This window comes from Manis pentadactyla, chromosome 13 (assembly GCF_030020395.1).
Source record: "Manis pentadactyla isolate mManPen7 chromosome 13, mManPen7.hap1, whole genome shotgun sequence".
Lineage (NCBI taxonomy): Eukaryota > Metazoa > Chordata > Mammalia > Pholidota > Manidae > Manis > Manis pentadactyla.
The window spans coordinates 107,824,406-107,849,882 of NC_080031.1; the positions used below are offsets into that span (position 1 = coordinate 107,824,406).

General features: G+C 48.7%; 1 long non-coding RNA gene across 1 annotated transcript; it reads left to right on the plus strand.

Moving 5' to 3' along the window:
- The first annotated feature begins 15,927 nt into the window (after positions 1-15,927).
- LOC130680453 (uncharacterized) lies at positions 15,928-25,080 on the plus strand. Its single transcript, XR_008993486.1, has 3 exons — positions 15,928-16,353; positions 23,773-23,889; positions 24,854-25,080. It is a non-coding gene; the product is annotated as an uncharacterized LOC130680453 (long non-coding RNA).
- The last annotated feature ends 397 nt before the right edge of the window (positions 25,081-25,477 follow it).

The following is a 25,477-nucleotide window of genomic DNA, read 5'->3' on the forward strand; positions in this document are numbered from 1 at the left end:
AATGAATCACCCTCCTTTACGCTGCCACGGCACTCAAAGGTGTCAGAGCACACGGCCATATCCAGACCGGGCGCTGTCACATGGGTCTGCCCTGCCTCGCCACTGCATCACCATACCCAGGTGCTGCTTCACCTTTAACACGGTGCCTGGGGGAAGGGACGGCGCTCGACCTGCGACATCGGACCGAAAGGCCTGGAAGTCACATGAAGTGGGCTCCGCAGGGGCGGAGGTGAATGAGAGCACGAGGCCACGTGACTTTGCTTTCCTCTGCCCTCTGACACGTATATAGTAACCATCACTTGGAACTTTAACAGTCCTCCACCCCAAACGTTGAGAAAGCAACTGGCAGCCCATCCGGGGAGAAATTACTCCTGAGTTTTGTCAGCAGTGAGCCTTTAAACTCTCACCCTTAAAGGCTGTAAGAAACTGGGCTGAGGCCAATGTGACGGTGAACCAGCGAGTCACCACCTGCAGGCTGCGAAGCTGGGTAATCCCTCAGATCTGGTCCTGACGTCACCGGCATGACTGCAGAAAGAGGTGGAATTACCACAGAGCTGGGGACAGAAGCCCAGTTTCAATGTGGGGCTGCCCACCACTGGGGGCAGGGGGCCGCCAGAACAGCCTGGGGTTTATGGCCGGGTCTATTCTGGGGCACCAGGGCCCCTGCCGTAAAGAGCATTTCATATTTATAGTATCATCTCTGCCCCCACTGTTTCAGCACAAGGAATTATCCCCGCGGCCATCAAACCCAAAGACGAGGCTCCGGTGCAGAGAGGAAGGGCTGAGAGCCCAGAGGGAGAGGGGAAGAAAAGAGCAGTCCGAAGGGGACAGCTCTGTGGGAGGCAGGGACTCCCAGGTATGAGCCGGTCAGTGGTACACCCTGGACCGTCCTGGGTAAACGGAGATGCTTGTTCAACCTAGTTGGAAGGGGCCATAGCAATCATTGCCTCACCCTCTTTCACAAAATACAGTCCCAGAGAGGGCAAGTGACCTGGCCAAGCTCACACAGAGGCCAGTGGCAGGACTGGGACTGGAGCCCAGGTCACCAGCTAGCCCTGCAGGCCTTTCCCTCGATGGCATTTCCTTTCAGCATCCTCTGGATTGCCTCCTTAATTCCAGGACTACGCTGCCTATCTGGTAGGCTAAGCAGGGGATTTTCCAGCAGCTGATGAATTGCTAATTGTTAGGCAGGAGGGATGTCCATGTGGCCCCACACTCCTGTTCCCCTGACAGGAGAGGGGTCCCCTGGGAGAGCCAGCGTGCCCCACCATGCCCTCTGCCTTGCCAGAGGCAGCTGGTGCCTCAGAAATTCTTTGACTTGTTCCCTGGCATCCTTTGTACTTAAAGTAAAGAGGTATGCTCTTACCCCAAGGCCCACCAGTGAGTCTGCTCTTCTCTCTCTGCTTGGGCCCCAAAGTGGACAAAGTCTCAAAACATGTAAAATCCTCTTCCTGTACCACCCTAAGCACAGCTGGGCAAGAGGTGAGAGAAAAATACACAGGCACCAAAACCCGGTGAAAAGTGGCACAGAGCTGCCATGCCCCCCTGCAGGCAACCTCTCCAGCTACCGTCTCCTCTCGATCCTGAAAGTGGTATAGTCAGCAGGAGAGTCCCCTACCCAGCCCTTCCGGAATCGGAGGTCTGAGAGGAGCGCCTGGCCCTGGGGCCAGGCAGCCCTCGGGCAGGTGACAAGGCATGCCTCCCAGAAGGCAGCGAGCCCCACCGTCACCAGACGGACAGCCACACCCCACAGGCTCCAAATCAAGTGTGAAAAGAGAGCACCGTCTCGTCCAGCTCCCCGAAACCTCAGGCTGTTTACAAATGTGCTCCCTTTTTCTCTCTCCTCATGCCTGACTCTGTTTAGGAATGTCACATACAGCCTCTCTGGGCCCACCGCACGTCACGGAGACAGCCATGCGATGCCGCACATCTGGGAATGTGGCACTGCTGAGTGAGTCAGGCAGGGAACACAGGATGTTTGAGAGCAAAATCTGCCTCCTCGTGCCACTTCGCTGGGGTACCCAGGGCTCAGACACGAGATGCTGTAGTTCCAGATCCTTAAGGAAATGTGCAGCCTAATTATCCAGTGTGGTGAGTGGCAACAGAGTTTTTACCACAATAATAATGAGTCAACTTTCATCACTTTCTGATTTATCAAGTCCTTCCACAGCCCTGCTCTCAACTGGTGCTCACAATGTCCCATGAAAATCAAGGCTGGTAAAGTTCAGAGAGTGGAAATGCCTCAGGTCAGACGGCTGACGGAGGCCAGGCAGGTCTAGAAGCTGAGCTGCTGGACTCTCACCTACTTCAGGGCCTTTCCCACCGCACCAGCCGGTGTCTGTCCCCACCCTCCTCCTCCAGAAGTGGATGTGCTCATTAACCTGTGATGTGGATCGGCAAGGTCGCAGGGGCTTTTCTGGAAGCTTTGCAGCAAAGCAAATGTGGACTTAAATGAGGATTAAGTAGGAGAAGGTTTGGGAGAAGGCAGAGTGTAGCAGCTGAGGGCCATCGTTCTGGAGTCACTGGCCCTGGACCCAAGCCCCAGGCTGGCCACTTGCCCCAAGCCCCAGGTTGTTCACTGTGTGAACTTGGACAAATCCAGTCACCTCCCCGAGTTTCAGTTTCCTCATCTGTGAAGTGTGGATAAAGTCAGTATCTGCTTCACAGGTGACGATTATGTGCACTAATGTATGCAAAGTAGCCTGGTGGCAGTGCCTGGCACAAAAAAGGCACTTGATAAATATTTGCTGAATAATGAATTGAAATGATTGGCAAGGCTGGGATGTGAAAGAAGAGCTGGCTGCCTCTGAGGCCAGGCCTCTTAACTTTTATGAAATGTTGCTGCCCAAACACACCAAGCACCTCCTACCAGACAGCTGGGGCAAGAGGCATTCTTGAAATAGCTCAGTGATTCTCCTCCAAGCCCCTTCTGAGCTGCAAATGTCCATGCAGCTCCCCTACTTTCTTGACTATATCCCAAAGGCCTTCAAAGAGGAGGGGTTTGGGAAGGGACTATGAACTTGAAGCCAGAGATATTCTCTACACCAGGGAAGAAATGGACAAGCAAAAATGGTTGGGTAGTTCTGCCCTGGTCTATGCCTGCGATGGGACTCTTCTGTCTTTGGGGCTGATGTGTGGTGTGCCAGGACAGGAAGAGACCATCAAGAGAAGCTGTTTTATGAGGACACCGAGTCCCAGAGAGATGAAGCAACTTGCACGAGACTGCCCAGCCAGGTAGCAGCAAAACCACAACTGCCACCCGCGTCTCCTGACTCCCAGCCCCAGCCTCCCTAATTACACAGGCTTTCAAAATCATTAGGGAACAGAATTAGTTCAGTACTAAGCTTTTGAAATCCCTGTGGGTCCTCCCACAGCCCCTCTTGAGGACAAAATCACTCAAGGAGAAAACCGTATTAAAAAGTCTTTTGAAATGGCAGCAGAGGGTGCTGCCTGAGCCAGGAGCTCCTAAGAGAAACAGAGTTGAAATGCTGATTTGATAAGCAGGTCATCTGGGCTCCACATCTTGTGCAATTTTTGTCTTTCGAGGTGTTCAGACGGTGAAGTGTCAGGTTCATGAGCCCGATGCTTGCTGATATAAGTGCATTCCATATGTCTCCGCAGCAATGCCAGAGGAGTGGCAGGCTTCAGGCAGCCTTCGCCAGAGGTTTGGGTAAACAGGTTGCTCCAATCCTCAGCCAAGTTTATTGTGAGGCGCTGCTCCCACCCCACCCATGAATTCCGAACAACGGCCCACTCTCACTGTCCTTCACAACTAGGTTACTGGCCTGGCTGGGGAACGGACTTTGGAACCCCAGACTATCAGAGCTGGGTGGCAGCTCAGAAGCACTCTGATGAAGCTCCTTACCTAACCAAGGTTCAGAGAGAAAGGGGGCTTTTCCAAGGTCACAACGTGGGCTGAAGGTGAGGGTTCACACTATTTGGCTCACAATCTCGGTTGACCTTAGTAAGGTGGCCTGGACAATTCCAGTAAGAGAGCATCTGACAAAGAAGCACTCCATAAATCCCCAAGCGTGAGAAGAAGCCAGCTGACTGAGCTAGCTGCTAGGAGCTCTTGGCAGCCCAGGAGGCCTGTCCCAGACAGCACAGTCCTGGTGCCTGCCGCCAGGTGCTTGCATAACCTGAAGCCATGCCTACTTCCCCCACAAAAGAGAAGTAGGTTTGTCCCCTTTCATGCTGTTCTGCAACTCTGAAGCTGGATTTCCTGAACAGATATGCTGCCTGGAGCGGGGACACCATAGTGTGCATAAGGTACAAGGAAAAACAATCCCAAGTTTCGAAGCTGAGCAGCATTACTAAGGAATTTCCCCCTTTTGAAGTAATTTAATTAACATGGTAAGCATGGTTTTCTGAAAACATACAGTTCTGGAATTGAATAACCTATATATTAAATCTAGAAAGCTTGCTTGTACCGAGTCATTTGCTTTTGTTGGGATTTGAGTTTTAGGTGGGAAGTTTATCTTTTTGTCCATTTTCGATTGCCAGGGGTGGGGTACTTCCCAAATATAGTCTTTTGAAAGACCCAGTGAAGCACACACACACACAAAAAAAACCCTCTGAAAAACAATACTTGGATGTAGGTAGGAATCATGCACAGAATCACAACAAAACACATGCTGGTTCCTAAAGTCACCTTCAGGAGCCGCTGATACAGGGAAGCTTTTGTCCCAAAGAACAAAGAGAGCACAGGCACCTTTATGAAACTCTAGAAACTTCCTAATCATCACTTCATGTATCCAGGTACAAAGCCTTCATGAGAAATGTTTAAAACAAATCTTTGAAATTTTAAAAGAAAAAAAGGGGTGTGTTTTCCAGAGAATCAAGTAATGTTCTCAAAACCAAAAAGCAAGAAAATGTTATGTTTCCCTGAGCTGCTAGTGGGGCCAGGCTGACCCTCCTACTAGAGACTCTCCCCCTCAGGTGACAGACCAACCAGGAAGGACGTTGGTAAATAGAAGGCACTCCACAAATGTTTCTTTCACAACTCAAGGAAAGAAGGAGAATTGATTGTGGAAATTGAAAGTCTAGGAAAAAAGTCATCCTCATCAAAGCTTTGAAGGGCAAGAAAGGAAATGAAAGCTTGATCTATTCCACGTTGAACCAACACTGAGGACTAGTGCTGATGTTAGTGACAATAGTGCAACTAACATTTATTGAGCACCTTCTGTGTGCTGGGCACTGTACCCAGTGTTTAGATCAACATCCTCCTTTAATCGTCATCATAACCCAATTAGCAAGCAACTGTCATTAGCTCCATTTTACTAGTTGGGTAACAGGATTATGAAAATAAAATAACTTGCTCAATGTATACAGAACTGGGATCAGAACATGGGTCATCTTACTTAAGAGCCTGTTTCTTACACATTAAGTTCTACTGCCTGCCAGTCTAAAGAACTTCTTATGATTTAGTTAATTAGGGTCCTGGGAAGAGGGTATTTTATTTTCATGAATTCGCAGAAAATAAACACCAATCTTAGCACGTACTACTGAGTGCTGAAGTTTGACTGTTGACCTGGCTCAGGAGGTACTGGGGTTCAGCAAACACAAGGTCATTCATTCAAATCCCTATCAACACTTATCAACACCTACAATATGGGAAATGCAGAAGGCAGAGACACAGGGTCTGCCTTCGGGGAGTGCTTGGTCTAGTGAAGGGAAGAAGAGTTGGGAGTAAGTTACCATAATTCAATTCAGTACCTGCTGTACAAGGCGCATGCCAGAGACCCTGTGACTACCCAGAGCCCAAGGCACAGTGTGACACGGTGGTCATGTGGATTCATGGATTATACAGTAGAAGAGGCTGGAGATTAAATCCTGGCTCCTCCTTTGATGAGTGACATGGACAGGTTCCTTCACTTTCTGAGCTTCAGTTTTTATCACTTTTAAATGCTGACAGTAATGTAGTCCGTTCCTCCTCCCACCATTACAGGATGGAATGATGTAATGTCTGCTCCAGCACATGACCTAGCATACGGTAAGCACCACATAAATGGAAGCCATTAGGGAAGGCTGGTCCAGGCAAGCCTTGGGCAAAGACTTGGGCAAGAAGGGAAAGTAGGAAATAGTCTTTTCGGAAAAGACACTGGAGAGAAGCAAGAAGGGATGAATGTGCATTGTGTGTTCAGGGTAAAGAGTGGTTTGCTGTGACAGAGGAGAAGCAAGGCAGAAGCTAGGGGTGCAAGAAGTACCAAAGACGAAAGCAATCAGCAATGTCCTGTACTCTGAGCACAAGTATGCAAAGATGTGTGTACAGGGGATTCATCACACAGCATTGTAATGGAAATGAACATGTGCATGAATGAATATACGAATGCATAAGTAAATAAACAAACAAATAACTAGAAACAACCTCAGTATCCAGCAGAAGATTGGTTTAATAAACTATGACATAGCCATACAATGGAACACTGTTGGGACATTTTTAAAAATAATATACATATGTATATACTTACATGGAAAAACATTAGTAGTATAGTGTTAAATGGAAATGCCAGTTACAGGACCTGTGGCATCTTGCTACACTGATGGACAGTGACTGCCCTGGGGCGTGGGTGGGGACTTGATAATATGGGTAATTTTTTTTTCATGTGAAACCTTCATAAGAGTGTATATCAATCATACCTTAATAAAAATTTTTTTAAAAAAGAAAATGCCAGTTACAAAAGGGTAGGTTGAAATGATCCCAAATCTGTAAATTTATAAGTAACAGTACAGAGGAATTTTTACCAAACTGTTTAGAGCAGTTACCTGCCTTTAGGGAATGGCGTGGTGGGTGGGTGGGGGTGATGTTTCACTTCCTACTCTATGTACTTCTTCAGTGTTTGAATTCTTTACAAGAGGTTTTATTTTTTGGTATTTTTTTTATAATAAGAATTTATATTAAATAATGCCCTGAAGGAGTTGCATAGGATAAAAAATGAAAAGAGGCTCTTGGGAGGTCATTGTTTACCCATTCCAGCTGGGAGGGAAAATATGTTCCTAGCCCGGGGCAAATTACCTTTGAAGCTGAAATCAGTCAAAGAGAGAAGCAATGTGGGAGAAACCCTATTTATTGCATATAAGCAGTTGTCCACGTCTGCTTGCCCATGTCTCTTGCTACCCGGCTGCAGAAAAAAGGGACCCCACCCAACCTCACTGGTCCAGATAGGCCCTCGCCGCCCTTGTAATCACCTATTGACATGGAGATGGACTACTTCTGTCCACCCCTTGGAAGCACCTATTGCTATAGAGATGCATGAAGGCCAGGCCAGAGATTCTGGAAATACTGCAATTTTACCCACATCCATAAAAAGGCAGGTTAAGCCGCAGAGTGGTGGCCCAGAGGAAATTTGCAAAGGAGTGGGGTGAAAAGTGGGACCAGCACAAGGCTATTCTTTGCCTGTATGTCAGATGGAGGAGAAGGAGCCAGAGAAGAAAGACATTTGGGGCCCTGCAGAAGCCCCAAAGGGAACTCCAAGGAGGGAAAAGGGATAAATAAGATCAGTATAGTGGAAGGGATACACGTGTGGAGGAGGGAAGGCAAGACGGAGGGGGGAGGGGAACAATGGCTGACAATCCTGTTATGGGAAAATGGCTGATGGCCTCAGACCTCTCAGTAAGCTGCCCAGGACTCAGGTGAGGTGGAATGGGGCAGTGAGCTCAGGCTGGAGGCTGGGGGACCTGGCTTCTGACAGCACCCAGACAAGGTGAGAGGGAGAACCCTCTTCCTCACCGGTAGCTGAGGCACTTCCACCTGGCGGACCAGGCGACCCCCCATTCCTGGACTCCCCACTCCAGGTTTCCAGGCTGCCTTGCGCCAAGCCACCCTTGGCTCTGTCCAGTCACAACGCTTTGTTTTCTATAGTGTCCCTGGGGATGTGAAGCCGAGGAAGGGCAAAGGGTGGGTGGCCTGTGGCTACAGCTACTAACAATGCTGCTTCCGGGTATTTTTGTCCCTGGTGGAATACGTTTTTTCTGTTCAGGGAGGAGGAATGGTGGGAGCTTTCTGGAGAATACTAAAGGGCCAAAAGGCTCCCGGAGCCCAAGCCCTTCCTCACAGCCTGGTCAGCTGGGGGTTATCAGAACATGTGCTCTGACTCTTCTGTCTGAAGCTATAGCCAGCACTCGCCAGCACTGGTGATTTCATTATTGCTGAAATCATCCTCAGCAAATGGTACTTGGAATGTGGAAGGAGAGAAGGAGAAAAAAGAGAAGGAGAAAGGAAATGGGAATAGGGAAGGAGAAGGTGCATCTCCAAATGTTAGAAGGAGGTGAAGAGGGCAAGGGGATAAAGCAGAATGTGCGCCCTGCAGGCAATCGGAAAGATTTAGGACACTGGGTGAAGAATTTTAGTCATTTTCTTTGGGGCACTGAGACGCACTTGGGAGCCTGAGGTTCCCAGGAGAGACGCATCCTCTTCCTCTCACGCTCAGAGCCTGGCTCCAGGGAATGAATGCCCTGCACACAGTATCTACTCCACTCTAGCCAAATGCCTAAGGGCGACCTGTGTTCAGGAACAGCATCCACCCCTGCTCAGGGGAGTGGGACCGGAGAGCCTGCAGGGCTAAGCCTAATGAAGTCCAGTCAAAAGGAGATCAGTTGACAGTCACCGAGCACCCAAAGGCGGCAATACTGAATGTCCTCTGCTGTTTCAAGAATCAGAACGTTCTGGGCCAGCTGCAACAAGAAGAAAAGAGCCTGAAGACATAACAGCTAAGAATACCAGAGCTGGAAGGGATCTTAAAGATCATCCAGAGAGAATTCATCACTTCCTCCTTTTTTTCTGGAGTACTTTCTGCAAATAGCATGCTGTGTTATAACTTATTGTCATGCATCTATTAAAAAAAACCAACTCTATTTTATCCAATGCATCGCCAAAGCACGGCGTCCAGCTTGGGGCAGATCAGTGAATGTCTCTGAGTGGGGCTTTTTTGCACTTACGCTTACCTCCCCATTTTACCAATGTGAAAAAAATGAATCCAAAAAACTGGAAAGACATTCCAAGCTATTAACTTGCTCAGGCTAATGACATGCTGGCTGAAGGTTTAGCTCCACCCCATAATGTTCAGGCCAAAACATGAAGGCTCTCCATGGTACACAGTGAGATGGAGAGAAATGAATTCCAACTCACAGCGTGTCCTGTGCAGGGGCAGCCTGGCCGCTACATCTTGGAAACAGCCTTGTAAACAAAAGGGATTTACAAGAGTATCTGGCTCAAGAAGCCAAGTCCCCAGAAGAAGTTCCAACCCTCAGGGAGAGTGTATGAGCTCTTGTCTTTCCGTTGGCAGTAGGTGGCCCCATCTCCTCCTCAAGGGGAGAGAGTGGACCTTTGAATCTCCTCAGGCAGATTCAGAAAGCACCTTTAGTAGAGTCAAGTGTCCGGGTGAGTGGCTGAGTTGTGTACCAGGGAGCACAAAGGCTCAGTCTCTGAATTAACCCTTTGTGTAACAGCCTTTGGATTTTGCTCGGACAAAATAGAGAAGGTAAATTCCTTCTGGAGCAACATCTGCTGAAGTGTTTTCTCAGAACCCTGATCCCACATATGTTCTTGGAAAGAAAAACATGGCTCTGTGACCAAGAAGGAAGGATAAGTGCTGCATTCTAAACCTGCTCTCGGGGAGCCACTATATACATTTATACATATTAGTGCATCATATATATACATATTTGTATAATACACACATAGACATATATAGTATACACATTAACACATTAAGACACTGAGAAATCCTGCAGTGAGGAATCAGTTTGAACTTTGTTCAACCCAGTATTACACAAAATTATGTCACCAAGGAACACTTTTTCCATGTCCTGCTTAGGACTATGGCTCTTGGACATTTTCATTCACTTTCAAATTCTGGAATTTGGGGCAGCACTTGAAATCAATAATATAGGCAATGTGCATAGGCAGGTCTAGTGGGTAACAAGGTCTCTCCATAGGACAGTCAGAAATGCATGGCTCACTCAGTGTTGCTCAGTTGAGCTGAAGGTTGACTTAAACTTGTCTCTACCCTGATCCTGCTTTCTTATAAACTCCCAAAACCAAGTAGCACCAATTCCAGGAAAGTCTTCCTTGAAATGCCTTGACATCACATCACACCTCTTTGCAGCCAGTTGGTCCCACTCTGCAGGACATCACACCATTCACTTAGCTCAGAGTTCTCCCCAACAGTATGGTGTGCAATTGAAGCAAAAATAAATTTTACACACAATGAAAAAGCTTGGCAGCACATCTGTAAATGATTTAAACCACACAGGATGAGAGCATGGACCCTGGAACTGGTATTCCAAGAAGTAAACTAGGAGGACTGTTGAGAAGAGGCATTCATACAAGGTTATCCTGGGGCTGCCCTTGCTGCTCAAGATGCACAGAGGCCTAAGGGAGGGAGTGGTACAGGGCTGCTGACCCCCAGAAGCCAACGTCCGAAGTCCTCAGAAGCATCGAAACAGAAAGTTTCAGGCAAATCTCATTTTTCTCTTTCCAATTATTTAAACAACACATTTCATTGAAAGGGTTTGATTACTTATTCAGTTACATGCCTGTGATTCGTTTGTTTTTATAAGCAACCTACCAGAGAAACAGAACCCTTAATTAATCCTCATAAAGGAAATGATGATTTGTGGAAGGGCATCAGATGAGAGGAGGCCCATGCATTCTCTTCCTGGCTCTGCCACTAGATGAGCAGATGATTTCACCCCTCTGAGGCTCAGTTTTCTTAGCAATAAAAAGATGGGTTGGATTTGGAAACTTCCAGAATCCTTTCAATGCTGATATTCTGATATCTAAAAAGTGCAAGAAATAGTTCTAAAATTAATACATGGAAGTAAATGAAGGATCATGAACAAAATTATTATCTGATGATTATCTGTTTGCCATTAACATTTATTGGAAACCATGTTCCAGGCATTGTTCTAAATTCTTTGCATGTTATTATCCATTTAGTCTCACAGCATCTCTGTAAGCTAGATGTTATTAGTACCTTGTTTTACAGGTACTAAGAAATTAATCTCTTGAAGAGAGTAAGTAGCTTGGCTGGGGCAACATTGGTAGTAAGTAGGGAGGCTGCGAGTTGAATCCAGCAGCCTGACTCTAGGTCTACTATGCTACTGATTTTTCAAAATATCAGGCTTAAAAGTATAGTAACAGATGCTGGTGTATGTATCTTTTTATCACATGAAATGTGTGTGAAATTTAAATCTAGGAAAGGAATCACAAATACTTCAAGAGGGGAAGATTTCTAAGAGGACCTGATGAGATATCAAAACTAAATTGTCCAGCCAGAACTCCAACTGGAATCTCTTTCCCACATGCCCCAGCAGCCTGACACACTGGGACCAGGTTGGTAGGCTGCCACAGGAAGGTTCAGAGCTGGGTTCAGGAAGGAGTGAGGTAAGCCGCAGGGTGAGCCCCAGTGGGAGGAAGCTGGCAGGCATCCAAGAGAAGGTGGTGACAATGGAAACTTAGAACTTTTGCCTCTCTGAGTCACTTGGACATCTAGAGGTCACCCCATTAAACCTCCCACCCAAAGCAGGCATTCCCTTCCCAACACCCCGGTGGGGGTTGATCCAGCCTTCCCCGAGCACTTGCAGATAGCATGCCTGCTCTACTTACCAGACAGCCTTTTCTCTTGCTGGACACCCAAAGATACAAGAAAGCTCTATTCCTGTTAACGAGATAAAATGGACCTTATGGAGATTTCTACCACGGGCTCTGGCTCTGCATCCACGGGACCCAGAAATGACATCTGACATCCTTTCCTGTGATATGCTTCAGAAATCAGGAGACCCACTGAGTCTTCTACCACAAGCCCAAGAGACTGGTTCCTGTGGACAGCCCTCATGGGAAGGGCTTGTCCTGTCACCGTCTCAGTCACCATACCTCTGCATAATCAGCGTAGCCAAGGCCCACAGCTGACCGGCCTCGGTGTCCTTCAGGGGACCTTGCCCAGGGCCTGCCACATGGTAGCAGGCACAATATAGTTGATAATTTTAATGGAACTGATCAAAGAAACTACAAGAAAAAAATGGCAAAAAGTGAGCATCTGGGTGCTTGACAGCAGCCCTTAGACAGCATCTAGCTCCATCCCTAGTGCGTGAGCCTCTTTCCAGATGCCCCCTGGGAGGAGTCATTTTCCCTGCATGCTGCCATTGGGCTGTGAGGACCCTAATCCCTACCTAAGACTTGAAAGGGGCATTTTGGAGGTCAGCATTATGACCCCAGACCCTAGCTAGGGTCTGGCCCACAGTAGCTACCAGATAAACACTAATCAAATGAATGAACCATAGTACCTTATTGTGCGCCTACTATGTGCCAGGATCTTACATGTATTACACATATTGCCTAATTCAAACCTTACAACTCTATGATTAAAATAATAACATACCCATTTTACAGATTAGGAAACTGACAATCCAAGAGGCTAGGAAAAATGACTTAACCGGTACATAGAAAAGCCCTATTTCAAACCTAGACTTTCCTATCTCTAAATCCCATACTGCCTCCTAAAGGAAAAAAAGAAAGACAAACGGTCAAGTGGGCAGATAGAAAGAAAAAGAGGAGGGAGAAAGAACATTAAAACAGCTTTTTGAACTGAAGAAAGCATGGGGACCAGTGTGAGGGCAGGGCCCTCCCAGACCAGTTATGTCCAGGTATTCCACACCGGAAGTCAGTGGTAGAAAATTCCAGATTTCCAATGTCCCAGTTGGTACGCAGAGATAGTCTGAGGTTGGAGTTTTCATAGCTCCAAAGTTCAGGGCATTTTCACAGGCACTTGAAGACATGTTTCTCTTTCTCTAACTGCAGGTTGGCAGGCTCAGTTTTGCCCCCATCCAAGTCAACAGACCTGGCCACAAACCCAAGGCCAGCCCGGGCTCCAAGGTCCACCAAGTTGCACCCTGACCCCATGGCATCTCCTCCTCTACCCAGACATCTCTTCCAGGCCCTGACAGCTTCCACTGTGTTCTTGGAGCACCAGCAAGAACACCACTGTTTGGCTTTTGCCCCAATTCAGGCCACAGAGTTTTAGAGGGCATGTGTCCTGGGCCTAGCTTTATGCTTAACACCTGCCCTAAGAGAAATCATAGCTGGAATCCCCTCTCCCAGCTGTGCCTACACTGAGGGTGTGCTGAGTCACTGAGGCCAGTCTCCCTATCAGGAGATGGGTCATCTCCAGCTCATTGCCTTCAGTGCAGCCAGAGAGATTTACATATAAAGCAAACCAAACCCCATCACTTTCCTGTTCCTCTGCTGTAAACTTTCCACTGTGTTTAGAATGTGAACTGAACTCCCACCCTGCCCCCAACCCCTCCTCAGGCCCCTCAGCTCCTGCACGTGTGCCACCACCCGCCTTGAAGACATCCTGGCCGCTCTGTGCAGACAAGGCCTCTCCTGTTGCTCCAGGGACCACCCCTCCTCCCCCTGGAAGCCCCATGCCCGTAAGGCAGCCATCCCTGAACTCTAGGCCAAGTTATGCCCCTTGTTAGAAGCCCTCAAAGCCTCTCTACGCCTTCACTGCTCACCTTTAATTATTTGTTTAAAGGCAATCACCCCTGTAGAGTCAAAGCTCCATGAAGCTATGGACTCCATCCGTTGTGCTCACCGCTCTGGGGCCACAAGGTCAGGGAAGTGGCACTGGGGGGTTTGAGGCGTTCGAGCGCAGCCCTGTGCCCTAATTGGCCACAGGCCTCAGGCAGCTCCCTCTGCATCTCTAGGTCTCAGTTTCACTCACTAAAATGAGGCAAATAGGCTGGGTACCTAGCGAGGCCTCTCGCCATTCTAACGTTCTAGGTTCAGCAACTTGAGAACACTTACAGTGTAACACTAGCCCGAAGCAAAATCATTTTAGAGCAACATCAGCACGAAGGAAGACCCTGGGAATGTCATTCCCTCCTGTGGTTTGGGCTCTGTTTACAAAACAAACCCAAGAAATCATAAATCCTTCCAAGTGGAGCTGCCTGGGTTGAAGCAACAAGACAAAAATACCTCTGGGCACAGCTCCTCCGGGCCCCGCCCCACAGAGGAGGAGCCAGGCGGCTAGCACTGTGCCCTCTGAACAGACAGTTTTCCTTCCATACTGGACCCCTGTCATGCTGGAGACTTTCCTCCTGCCCTTCAGAGCCCTGACCCCTCCCGGCGCTGTCTGCGCTCTGCTGCCCTGCAAAGAGGAAACGGCCTGTGAAGACATGGGCTGGGTTCTAGGTCAGTTCCCTCTGGCATGTGTGTGACCTTCTGTGAAGTTTCCCTTTGTTCTGATCCAAGCTCTTGGCTCTGTCAAGTAGGGGTTATAACACCTGCCCTAATGACCTTGAAAAAGCACAAATATTTTGAAAATTGTAAAGGGCTGTGCAAATGCAGGGCTTACTTTCAGTCATTGTTTCTGACTGGTATGCAGGCTAAAATGTGGCCTGGAGTCTCCGCATGCCAGCTCTAATGGGAATGGAAGGCTTGGTCACCAGGTCAAAGAATCTCAGGCATCTAAGCAGCAGGTGGTTGAATTACCTAGACTGGCTCAGCTTGACCTAGAGGTAGGTCTAGTGCAACCCTTCCATAGTGTCCCTGAGTCGGGGTGGGGGGCCTTAGCTCTAAACCAGGCCCTGTCCCATCTTGCTGGATGCAAGAACCCCTGAGCCCCTGAATCTGGGGGCTTTGAAGTGGTGACGTAGCTGAGGCGCTCAGAGCATGCACTTTAATGCTTTGGCTGAGTTTCTCTCTGCCCCTTTCGGCTCACTGTGCTTCTGCGTCCTCTTCAAGGAGATGGGGAGAGTCGACTGACCTCAATATTAGAAGTGATGATGCATGCAAAGTATTCAGCTTTGTGAACTTGTCACATGTTAGGCATTCAAAAAATAATGTTATTATTATGACTGTTGTCATTTTTATTCCAGGACAAGAAGCCGTCCTCTTCGCCATGTCCCCACCCCTCACACACACGCACACACTCACACTCACACGCACACTCACCTTGGTCAGTCCCAGATCCCCTGAGTGCCCTTCCCACTTCCTGCCTCATCTAGCCTTACCTTGTCCTTCCTGTTTTCCTCTAACAACTCCGCGAGACAAACATTTCTAAATTTAATTTATAATTTACCTCATTTTATTCAATATTGCTCAGGACATACCTTTGGAAATCAAAGTTTTAGACAAACAAGTCTCTTGATCAATGAGTGTGCCAAATTCAAGTGCCGTTATGGAGACATCGGGCGACGTGGCACAGGGAACAGGCTCCTGTACTGGTCGGGGTCGAGATGCTTAGAATTGGCTCAGCTATGATAACAATGGCCAAGGGATTTGACATGCCTGAAATCTTAGTTCTCCTTTCTGTAAAACTTTAAAACATCTAAGTTTTTGTTTGTTTTCATAAGCCTGTTCTTCTAGCTAAACAAAACCCTGCTAAGAAATCTTTTGCAGAAGCCCAGTATATAAAATAGTTAACAGCGTAACAGCTCTGGATCTAGGAGGGGGTCAGGTTCTTGCCTAATGGTGTTCCCTGCCTGCACAGACCCTGCCCCTTCCTCTCCTCCTCAGGGCTGCCTAGAAGCCCCACACGCACCTGTGAGGCTTTATAGAGTCCTGCTCATGTAACTCTCTGTGCCTCAGTTTCCTCTGCTGCTGGATGGAGAAAACTAGTCCTCCCTCACGAGGCTGGTCGTAGGAGCTCAATGAGTTCACACAGATAAAGCCCTTAGCACAGTGCTGGGACTAACGTGACCGATAACTGTTAAATGTAACTAGTATGACTGCTGCCACTGGCTTGTTGAGGTGTCTGTCAACCAGAAGTATTAGGAATCTATGATCAGTCAGATGCATCATGAAAATGTGCCCCTGTATAGAGATTGTAAATTACCCCCCACCACTCACGGTCCCACCTCCTCTGTCTTTATGGACACAGGAGGAGATGTGGTATTATTTCACAAGATGGGTAAAATCTGTGGCTATTGAAAGCACTTTTGTGAAACAATATTTCAGTATTTCTTTCAGTCCTTGATTCATTTGACAAACATTTACAGAGCTCCCATTCTGGGTGCCGGGTTGGTGCTAGGAATAAAAATAGACGAGACAAGCAAGTAGAGAAAGACAGAACGTGCGTTAACCACGCCAGCTAGTTTATGCTTGGTGGTTGGTGACCCATGCAGTCGTTTGCCCAGCAAATATTTATTGTGGAACTACTATGAGCCAGGCAGCACACCGAGGACACAGCAGCAATAAAGAAACACCCGTCCCAGGCCTGCAGAGCTTGCTTTCTAAGGGGTATGGACAGGAAGAGCCACAGGAACTACACAGAAAGAAGGAGCCACAGAAGCCGACGGTGTGGGAGGTGGAGTCGAGGGGAGCAGAGGCGCCTGAGAGCAGAGAATAAGGTGAGACTTCAGCCGGGCTCCGTGCCAGGGAGGGACAGACAGCGAGCCCAGGTGAGGCAGGGTCAGAGGGAACAGCGTGTACAAAATTATTTATCCAAGGGATTTCCAAGAACACGACTGTTTGCTTCTATTAATTTGCTCCTAGGAGAACACATACGACTTTCTTGGGAACCAACTTTTTGTGTTCTAAATAAGCTCTTTCATAAACAATTATTGAAGGGACATTTGACAAAAGCAATAGGATTTTAAACTCTTCCTAGCATTAATCTTCTCTTTTTGAGTAACAGGCCAGTCTTCTCCACAGAACTTCTCACTCTGGGATGTTAGTCTGAAAACAACTAATTTCATGTAAGGGAAACTGCGCCTGCCTGTCGACGCTGCGCCCAGGGAACAGCTGAGGGTTCGAAGGCGACCTCGGACTGGCTCCCGGACCCTGACACACTGAGCTTCCTCTCCTTGGCCCCGTTTCCTCTTCGGTAACATGTGGAGACTGGCAGCTATCAAAAAAAAGGGAATATCATTTGAGATAACAGATGTGATAGGGACCTGCAGACACTGAAGCGTATAGAAGCCATTTGTACATATCTTAGTAACTTCCTTGCCCCCAAGTGCAGCGAAATTGGATCACTTCTGTTGATCCCGCTTATTTCCTGCTGAGAAGGAAGGATCGATATCCAGCAATGCTGCTCCTCTCTCGGGCCCCCGCCAGCAGGCAGCGTCCGGTGCAGGGCGCCAGGGAAGCCCAGCCAAGCAGGAGCCTTCCCGGCCGACCCTCAGGTCTGAGCGGCCCAGAGACCGCCGCTGCGAGCCAGGGCCCCGCTGTCCCCACACAGCCCCGCAGGCCCCGGGGACGCCCCTTTCCGTCCCTCCCACGGCCCCGCCGCCTCCACCGCAGCCCGCACACCGGCGCTTGCACCTTTTCCACATCAGAATCCACACTTACTGCCTGGGTGTTCTTAGATTGGTCAGATCTCTGTGCCTCGCCGGGTTTTTTAATCCACAGAAAGAACATGATGAAAGAATCTAACCCAGAGGACCGTTTTCAGATCCAAGGTGCTTACGCACTTTAAGGGCCCCCCACAATTTGAGGCAACTGCCACCACTTGGAAAGTAGTCGCTGTTGCTGCTGTTGTGCCCACATTTCCTTCCTTGCCTCCTCCCCCTACGCTTCTTTCTCCCTTCCCTGCCTTCCCTTCTTGCTTCCTTCTTCCCTACTCTGTCCCTGGCCCTGGTTCCTCCCTCCCTTCCACGGCCCCTCCTGGCGGCCTTGCCCGCTTCCCGGCCTTGCCCTCACTTGCCCCTGCGACCCGTCACCGCGACAGCCACCCCAGCCGTGAGTCATGGGAATCTGCTCCCGAAGGCTCTGGCTGGCAGGCCGCATGCTGCAAGGCAGAGAGAGGCCTGGGCCAGGAGGCAGCCGCTGCCAGGGCCAGGATCTGCCCGATGAAGCCAGCCTGGTCCTTGACTTCCGGGCAGCACTCCTAGGACTTGAACCACCAGGCCTTATTTTGGGGAACTGTGAGAGACCCGAAGTCCCTGAGGACTGGGAGAAGATAAATGTTGGGTTGCCCATCTTTGCTAAAAAAGGGAGAAAGATTGATTCTGGTCATTGTTAAGCTGTTCTTTTAATATCTGGGAAACTCTCCATGAAGCCCTCTCTCCATCTGCCAGTACTGAGGCTGCTGGCTGAGCCCTGAGGTTTTTCCCATCTCCTCCTCCATCCCTAACTCTGTTCCCAGTTCGCATTTGGCCTCGGACCCTGACACCACCGACTTTTTCTCTCGTCTGCTGGACTCTGAGCTCCTGGAGGACAGTCCCCTGCCCCATCACACGGAGTCGTCTTCGCCCTGTGCCATGGGGGTTGGGAGCATGCAGCTGGGATCCAGACAGACCTCAGATTCAATATTTCAATTAGAAAAGTATAAAAAAAAATACTCTCTTTGCCATTTTGTTCTTGTGACCTTGCACAGATTGTTTAATTTCTCTATGTTCATTTGCCCATTTACTCATCCAGCAAACAGGCCCTGGGCCAGGTGCTGCAGGTAGAGTGGTGAGGGGAGCAGGTGCTTTGCCCTCAAGCAGCCTTGAGTGGGGGAGATAGGTAACAACCAAAATCACAGACAGACAGGACAAAACGATTCACGGTTATGAGGACTGTAACTGAGACACTGAGGGACCGAGCCCAACAACCGGGGGTTGGGGCGTGGAGACCTGTTTCAACCCAGAGGACAGAGATGGCGCAGAGACCTCAGCATCCCAGAAGCCAGTCCCCCTCCCACACTGTGACAGCCCAGAATGCCTCTGAGACACAGCCAGTGTCCCCTGCAGCGGCCCAGGGGCCACAGTCAGCCCCGTGGACAGCCTTGGGCTGGGAGCACAGCTCTCCCTCCACCCATTTACTTGCCCTGCTGACTTTGAAAAGCTAACTAAGCTCTCTGAGCCCCCATTCCCTTGTGTGTGACGCAGGGTGTCGCGTTGTCATGAGGAGTAAGTGAGATGACAGCGGGCCGCAGGAAGCCCTCAGTGAGGCAGCGGTTGCTGCTGATGCCATCGTCGTGGCAGAGTCGTCTTTCCAACTGGCCTCTGGCCCCCCTGGGGAAAGGAGCCAGCTGGCAAACCTGTCCGCACCCCCAGGCCTCAGCCCAGAAGCAGGAGGCCGCCCGAACCCGGGGTCCCACAGCCCTGACTCTGAGCAGGCCCTGCCCACCCACAGGACGAGGGGACAGGCGCTGCCCAGTCAGGGCTCTGGTCTGGTCTTATCCTGGGTAGTCCCAGTGCTCGCTGGCTTGGTATCTGATCAGAAATAAGTTTTTTTGGTGAAGATTGAGGCAGCTCCTCCCTGCCAGGTAGAAGGCGGCACTCTTTGGAAAGCTCACCCCTCCAAGGGGAGTGGCTGATGAAAGACAACACGGCCCTCCGTCTTCCTCTCCTCCCTTAAACAATCGAAGGGGCCTTTCCTTTTCCCGTGTGGCTGGTTTGGAGCCCCTGGTTCATGTGAGCACATCGTCTCTCACCTCTGCCCAGGCTTTGTGGCCCAGCCAGCAGGCCAGGGACGTTTGTTTTTGGGTCCCCAGGCTGGGTGAGCATCTTCACTCCTCTCCCGGTTTCCCTGAGCACCCCATGGGACTGGCTCTGCCCCCCAGAAGTCGCCGTGAGGGGAATGACAGTGACACACTTTCTTCAGTGCCCTTTCCGTCTTCTTTCTCAGGGAAGGTGTGATCCTGACACTGTGCAAACTCCATGCCATGCCCACCTCGCCACCCTGAAACTCCTTAGAGCTGATCGGCTAGGAGTCATTTATCTTTATAAAGCCCTGAGCAATTCTTCCGTGAGATAGATAGAAGCAAAGCAAGAAGGGCATCCCCCTCAGCAGTTTCCTTTCCTAAGACATCATCTCAGATACCCTCTGAGACCTTGCTTGTCCCTGTGCCTGGCAACACCTGCTCAAGTCCCTCACTGCTTCCAGATCCCGCGTTGATGCAATTTTGGCAAGAGAAGGTAGGGCCTGACCTAAAAAACAGTATTTCCCAAAAAACTAAAATGTGCAAGATTCCATTCTAGGCACTGTGATGGCCATGATAATGAAGAGGCCCACCCTCCGGCGAATGCCCCGCCGCACCTGCACAGAAGTGCTCGGTGGACCTTTGTCTAATGAGGATGTGACTCGGACTGGGGCAATGAGAGGACACGTGTCTGCTGAACACCTGCCGTGGACCAGGACTTTATGAGGCATTCTCTGTACTAGGTGAACAGGTCACGGTCCTATAAGCAAACTTAGAACTGGTGGAGACAGAAAACATAGTGTCATTTGTTAACTGGGAAGAGAATGCTATGTGTACACCAAGGGGTGGTCAGGAAACCTTCTTAAAGGAGATGATGCCCAGGGTGAGTCATGAGAAGTGAGAATGAATTAGCAGAAAGGATATTCTAGACAATGGCCAGAGGCACAAAAAGGCATGAGATCTGTGGGAACTAAAGTAACTGGGCATGACTAAAATATCAAGAAAAAGGTGGGACGTGGTTAAGGATGAATCAGCAGGTGTAGTCAGGGGCTGGGAAAGGAGGATCTTGGTGGCAGGCTCGCAGAGGTGGTCCCCGGACCCAGGTGCCCAGCTGTTGGCTCCTGCAAGGTTTGTCTCAGCTGCAGAGCCACACAGCCTGAGTCCCCTCCAGAGACTGAAGAAGGCAGGGTCCCCAAGGCCTGGCCATTTTGGCCCACGGTGGGGCGACCTTGAAGGAAATACTTCCGAGCTCCCACCAGGTTGTCTGAGGCTTTGATCTTTCTCTGCCCAATCCTGCCGCCGCCCTTTTCCTTTCACAGGTACTGATTCTATATAAACATCTGGCACCTCAGACTCCAACCCCGCGTCTGCTTCCAGTGAGCCCAGCCTGCTCCAGTCTTGGCTGCAAGCTGGAAGGTGGGCTCTGCTCTGTTGCCAGCAGCGTTCAATCATCTTTCCATGGCAACGCAGTCACTCCAGAGCATTTGCCCTTATCCTGACATCCGTCAGTGCACATAGTGTGCCTGGTCCATGAGTGGTGAACAATTCCCAGAGAACTGGCTGGATCTAGTTATATATTCTTTCACTCCTTTCTCACCGTGAGGGGGAAATCTTCCTCATTACTTTTATTTCCATGTGGAAGACTTCATCTCAAAAACACTCCCGACGTCTTGCTTCCAGCAGCCCTCCGTACAGGAGGAAGCGGGGTCCATGTGGCTGATCAGCACAGCACAGGTGTGAGGTTTAGGCTCACTTTCTCTTCTCTAGGGATGGGCTCCGGCAGAAAGGAGACCGCCACCCGGTCTTTTCTCGAGGCCATGAAGGAAGCTTGGCGGGGCCAATTCTGGGCCTGCCAGGAAGCCTTTGGGGGACCTGCCTTGCCAGGGACAGGTGAGAAGTGTCTGCATCCTACTCAGCTCCAAAGCTAAGGTGCGTCCCCCAACCCAGCTTTCATCAGTAGTAATGATGACATTTTCATCTTCATCTGACTTTTTGTTAGTTCTGAACTTGGACAGGGAAAAGGGATGTTATTTTCCAAGCCGTGCAAAACAACACACACAATCGAAAAGCTTAAAATGTCTTGATGTACCAATTTCTCAACTCTCAAAGAGTATCAATAATTGGAAGAAAAGTTGTCAAATAAATGTGTGTTGATCTATCAAAAAGATACAGTCCCACCAACAGGAACTGTGGCTCAGTAATTCAGTGGAAGACTCTATCTGCACTCACCAGGGATGATGGACAGAAGCCTCAATTTAATTACAGCTGCAAACTGCATAATATTGCCTTAGTGGTGAGCCACAGCATGTTTACACAAGGGACAAGCCAGTGAACTTAACCTCGGGGTATTTTGCATCAGGAATTCAGCTGAATATTTCGACTGTGAGGACTACAGGACATTTCTAAAAAGGTTAAAGGACCTTTTCCTATAGTGCAGGTTACAAAGAAAAATCAGACAAGCATCTCCAGATCATTTACTAGAAGTTAAACAAAGCAGAAGGATGTCGGCTGTCGGCTTATAGAACGGAGGGTCAGAAGTCCATGGACCTTGTTCCTGACCTCACTTAACCTCACAGACTTGCTGAATGATCTCATGCTAGGCATTTTAACTCTTTGAGCTCCAGTTCCATACCTACAAAATGATTATGATAATATGATGTTTTCCTTACAAGGGATCTTATGAGGATCAAGATGTTTTATTATAAATCATACTAAGGGATATCATTTATTGGGTGCTGTGTACTAAAAATGATGCCTAGTACTTTTCATGGATTTTTACACAATCATCTCCCTGTGAGACTCCTACTATTATCCCCACTTAACAGATGGGAAAACTGAGATAAAGAGACTTAGTGATTTTCCCAGGTTCTCATAGGTAATAAAAGCAGAGCTAGACTTTGAGCCCAGATCCCAGAGATATCCAATCCCAAAGCCCATGCTTTTAAACACTCTGCCACATGCCTTACATGCTGAAAACAGTGTGAAATGGAAAAATACTGAGATTAGATATACTCTTAACTCTCTCTCAACTGAGCCATTAACCCTCTCAGTGTGGGTAGAGTAATAACTCCCACAGATGTCTACATCCTAATTCCTGGAAATTGCAGATACATTATGATACATGAGAAAGAAATTTAGGTTGCAGATGGAATGAAGTTTGCTAATCATCTGATCTTAAGTAGGAATAGTATCCTGGATTATCCTGCCTGATCCAGTCTAACCACCAGGGTCCTTAAAGGTGGAAGAGATATCCCAGGACAGGATAGGTGGGGAATTTATGCCCTGTTTTAGGCAGACAAAGGGAGAGCACAGAGAACTTTTCCTTTATCTGTTGATCCTTAATTGACTTCAGTTCAAAATGATCCTTATGTCCAAGGGCATATTTTGGGATGGCACATCCTGATCTTCTTCAGTGCCAATCTGAGGCTTAAGTAAATTATGTACAGCAACAACGCCAATACCAAGTATATTGTAAGTGATCAATGAATTAGTTGTTTATTTTTTTTTAATGGAAAAGAGAAGCAGAGACAGAGAAGAACTCAACCCATATTGCTGACTTTGAAAATGGAAACGGGGCCACAAGCCCAGGAACGCAGTCAGCCTCTGCAAAGGGATGCAGCCTTGCTGGCATCTCAATTTCAGTCCAACGAGGCCCATGCTGAACCGCTAACTTACAGAGCTGTAAAATAATAAATCTGTGGTTTTTCATGCCACTAAGTATGTGGTAATGTGTTACGGCAGCAATAGAAAATTAATATGCCAGCATCTGTTTAAAAAATGGAGGGCTTAGAAGAGAAGGAACAAAACAGCATTAGACTCAGACACTGCAAAGTGACTAGTGGTTGCCAGGGGAAGGAGAGTGGGCAGGGGTGGGGGAAGGGGGGCTCTTGACCCACTGTGACATACATTTGATAACATTACAAAAAATTTTTTTAATGGAGGGCTTAGGCTTGAGGCTGATTCCTCAGGCTTTTCTACCTCTGACATCTTCTAAGTCTGTGTTCTAAACTAATGAATATTTCTTTCTAAAACATGGGAAGGAGGACAGAAATAAGTGGCAGGGAGACACCTGTCGCTAGAACATAACCGTGAACTAGCCCAGGGCCAGAGTCTCAGCTCAGGCCCACCCTCCCCACTGTCGTGGGCTGTGCCCCCAGCAAGCAGAGGCCCCTCTCGGCCCCCTCCTCAGGCTGCCTGGTGGCCCCGCGGGTCTGGAGCCAACAGTGAGATGCAGCAGCCATGCTTTGATCCTCACACCTTTAGTTTTTGCAAGGCCGCCTTGTTCATGCTGCTTGACAGACATCGATCAAAAGCAACCATTTATTTTAAAATATGAGGGATGCAAAGAAATATAAAGAATTGAGAGCGAGAAGCCGGGATCCCACCTGTCCCCTCTCTTTCCTCCCTCTCTCTGCAGCTGCTCCACATTCTGGCTGAATTCCAAAACTTCCTGAGAGAGAACCCTGCCAAAACAGCACACGAGCCTCCTCAGTCCAAAGCATGGTCCCACATCATATTTTCAGGAGCCAGCCAGGTGCGGAGGCTGCTGGGGACTAGCAAGAGGCCATTGCCTGGTGCTAAGGTCTTCAAGCATTTGGGGCAGGGAGTACCCAAGGATGAGCACGTGGAAGAGGACCGCAGGGAGAGGGTGGGTAACTAAGGTTTTTGAACAGAGAGGGGAGGGCACACAAGCCAGCATGCCTCCCGGCTAGGCCTCCTGGAAAGCCTGGGTGGGGGCATCTGCCACTCCAGTGGGCTTGGGCATCTCTGCAGGAAGATGCATATCACTGTCACTAAACTGATAATCCAATAGGAGCACACGGCGTCTGACCTGTCTGGCTGGGAAGTCCACTCACGTACTTCCTTCTCTATTTTTGTCATGAGCATTTACCCTTTATGCCATTCCTTACAAGAATTTTTTCTTTAAATGATTCCAGTTTTCCTTCAGGAAATTTATTTTTAAAAGACATTTTTATCACTGTCTGTGGGAGAAATTTCTAGAGATGACTCTTGTCAATCCTCTTCTCTTCCCAGGCACATGGAGCAATTATAATCCTGGCACCCCGCCTCCTGCACACACACTGTCTTGAATTGGCTGTGGCCTTGCGTTGATTGTGGAGAAGTGATGTGTGTTTATATTTTTTTAAAAAAAGAAAAATTCCACATATTTTCTACAGTTTTATATACTCGTTAGATGTATCAATAAGCGGATATATTTAGAGACGTCTGGAAGAATTTACAGCAAATTGACTGCAGTACTACCTCTGGGGAGGCACCTAAGATAGTGAGGATGAAGGGGGACAATAGTCCAAAAACCTTTAAATTGACCCGTATTGCTTTAAGGTTTTTTTAAGGAAATTATGTATGACTTCTATAGGTAAATACTAATTTGGAGGTGAACAGTAACCTACAAAAAGGAGATAAAACCAGAAAGTTACGTTGGATCTCTTTTGAAGCATCTGAAATAGCAGGCTGAGAGTTTGTGCTTAATATTTTAGGCAACAAGAAGCTAAGATGTGTGGACAGTCCCGAGCAGTCTGTACCCTGTGCCGGCACCTCCTCCTGGGACGGGCGTGGGACTGGACGAACAAACACGCACTGTGTGCCCGGAGACTGTCTGACATAGGGTGAGCGCTTTACAAGTGTTTGCTGATGTTCTTTTCCCCCTTTCCACCTTGGCTACGTGGCCTTTCCCCTTCTCAAGGGCATGCCAAGTTCTTTCTGCCACCAGGTTTCCGTAGGTGCCGCGCCTGACCCCTGCTGTTCCTCTCTCCCCTCTCCTTCTCACCCCTCAGAGCTCAGCCTAAACATCAGCTGCTCAGGGACATCTTCCACCAGCTGCCCTTCTAGGAAGCTGCCCTGGAGACTATCTCTGCCAGGGCATCCTGTTGGTCCTGTTCAGAACACTTGTCACAATTTGTTATCGCATCTGTGGGTTTTGTAAATTACTACCTGTTCTTTATTTGTGTCCCCTGCTCACAAATATGAAAATTTCATCGAGGCAGTGTTGTTTCACTGCAGCTTCTCCAGCGCCCAGTGGAGCTCCTGGCACAGAGTAGAGGTAGAAGTGACAATAGTAGTATTAACCGCTACTATTTACTGAGCTCTTACTATGTGTGAGG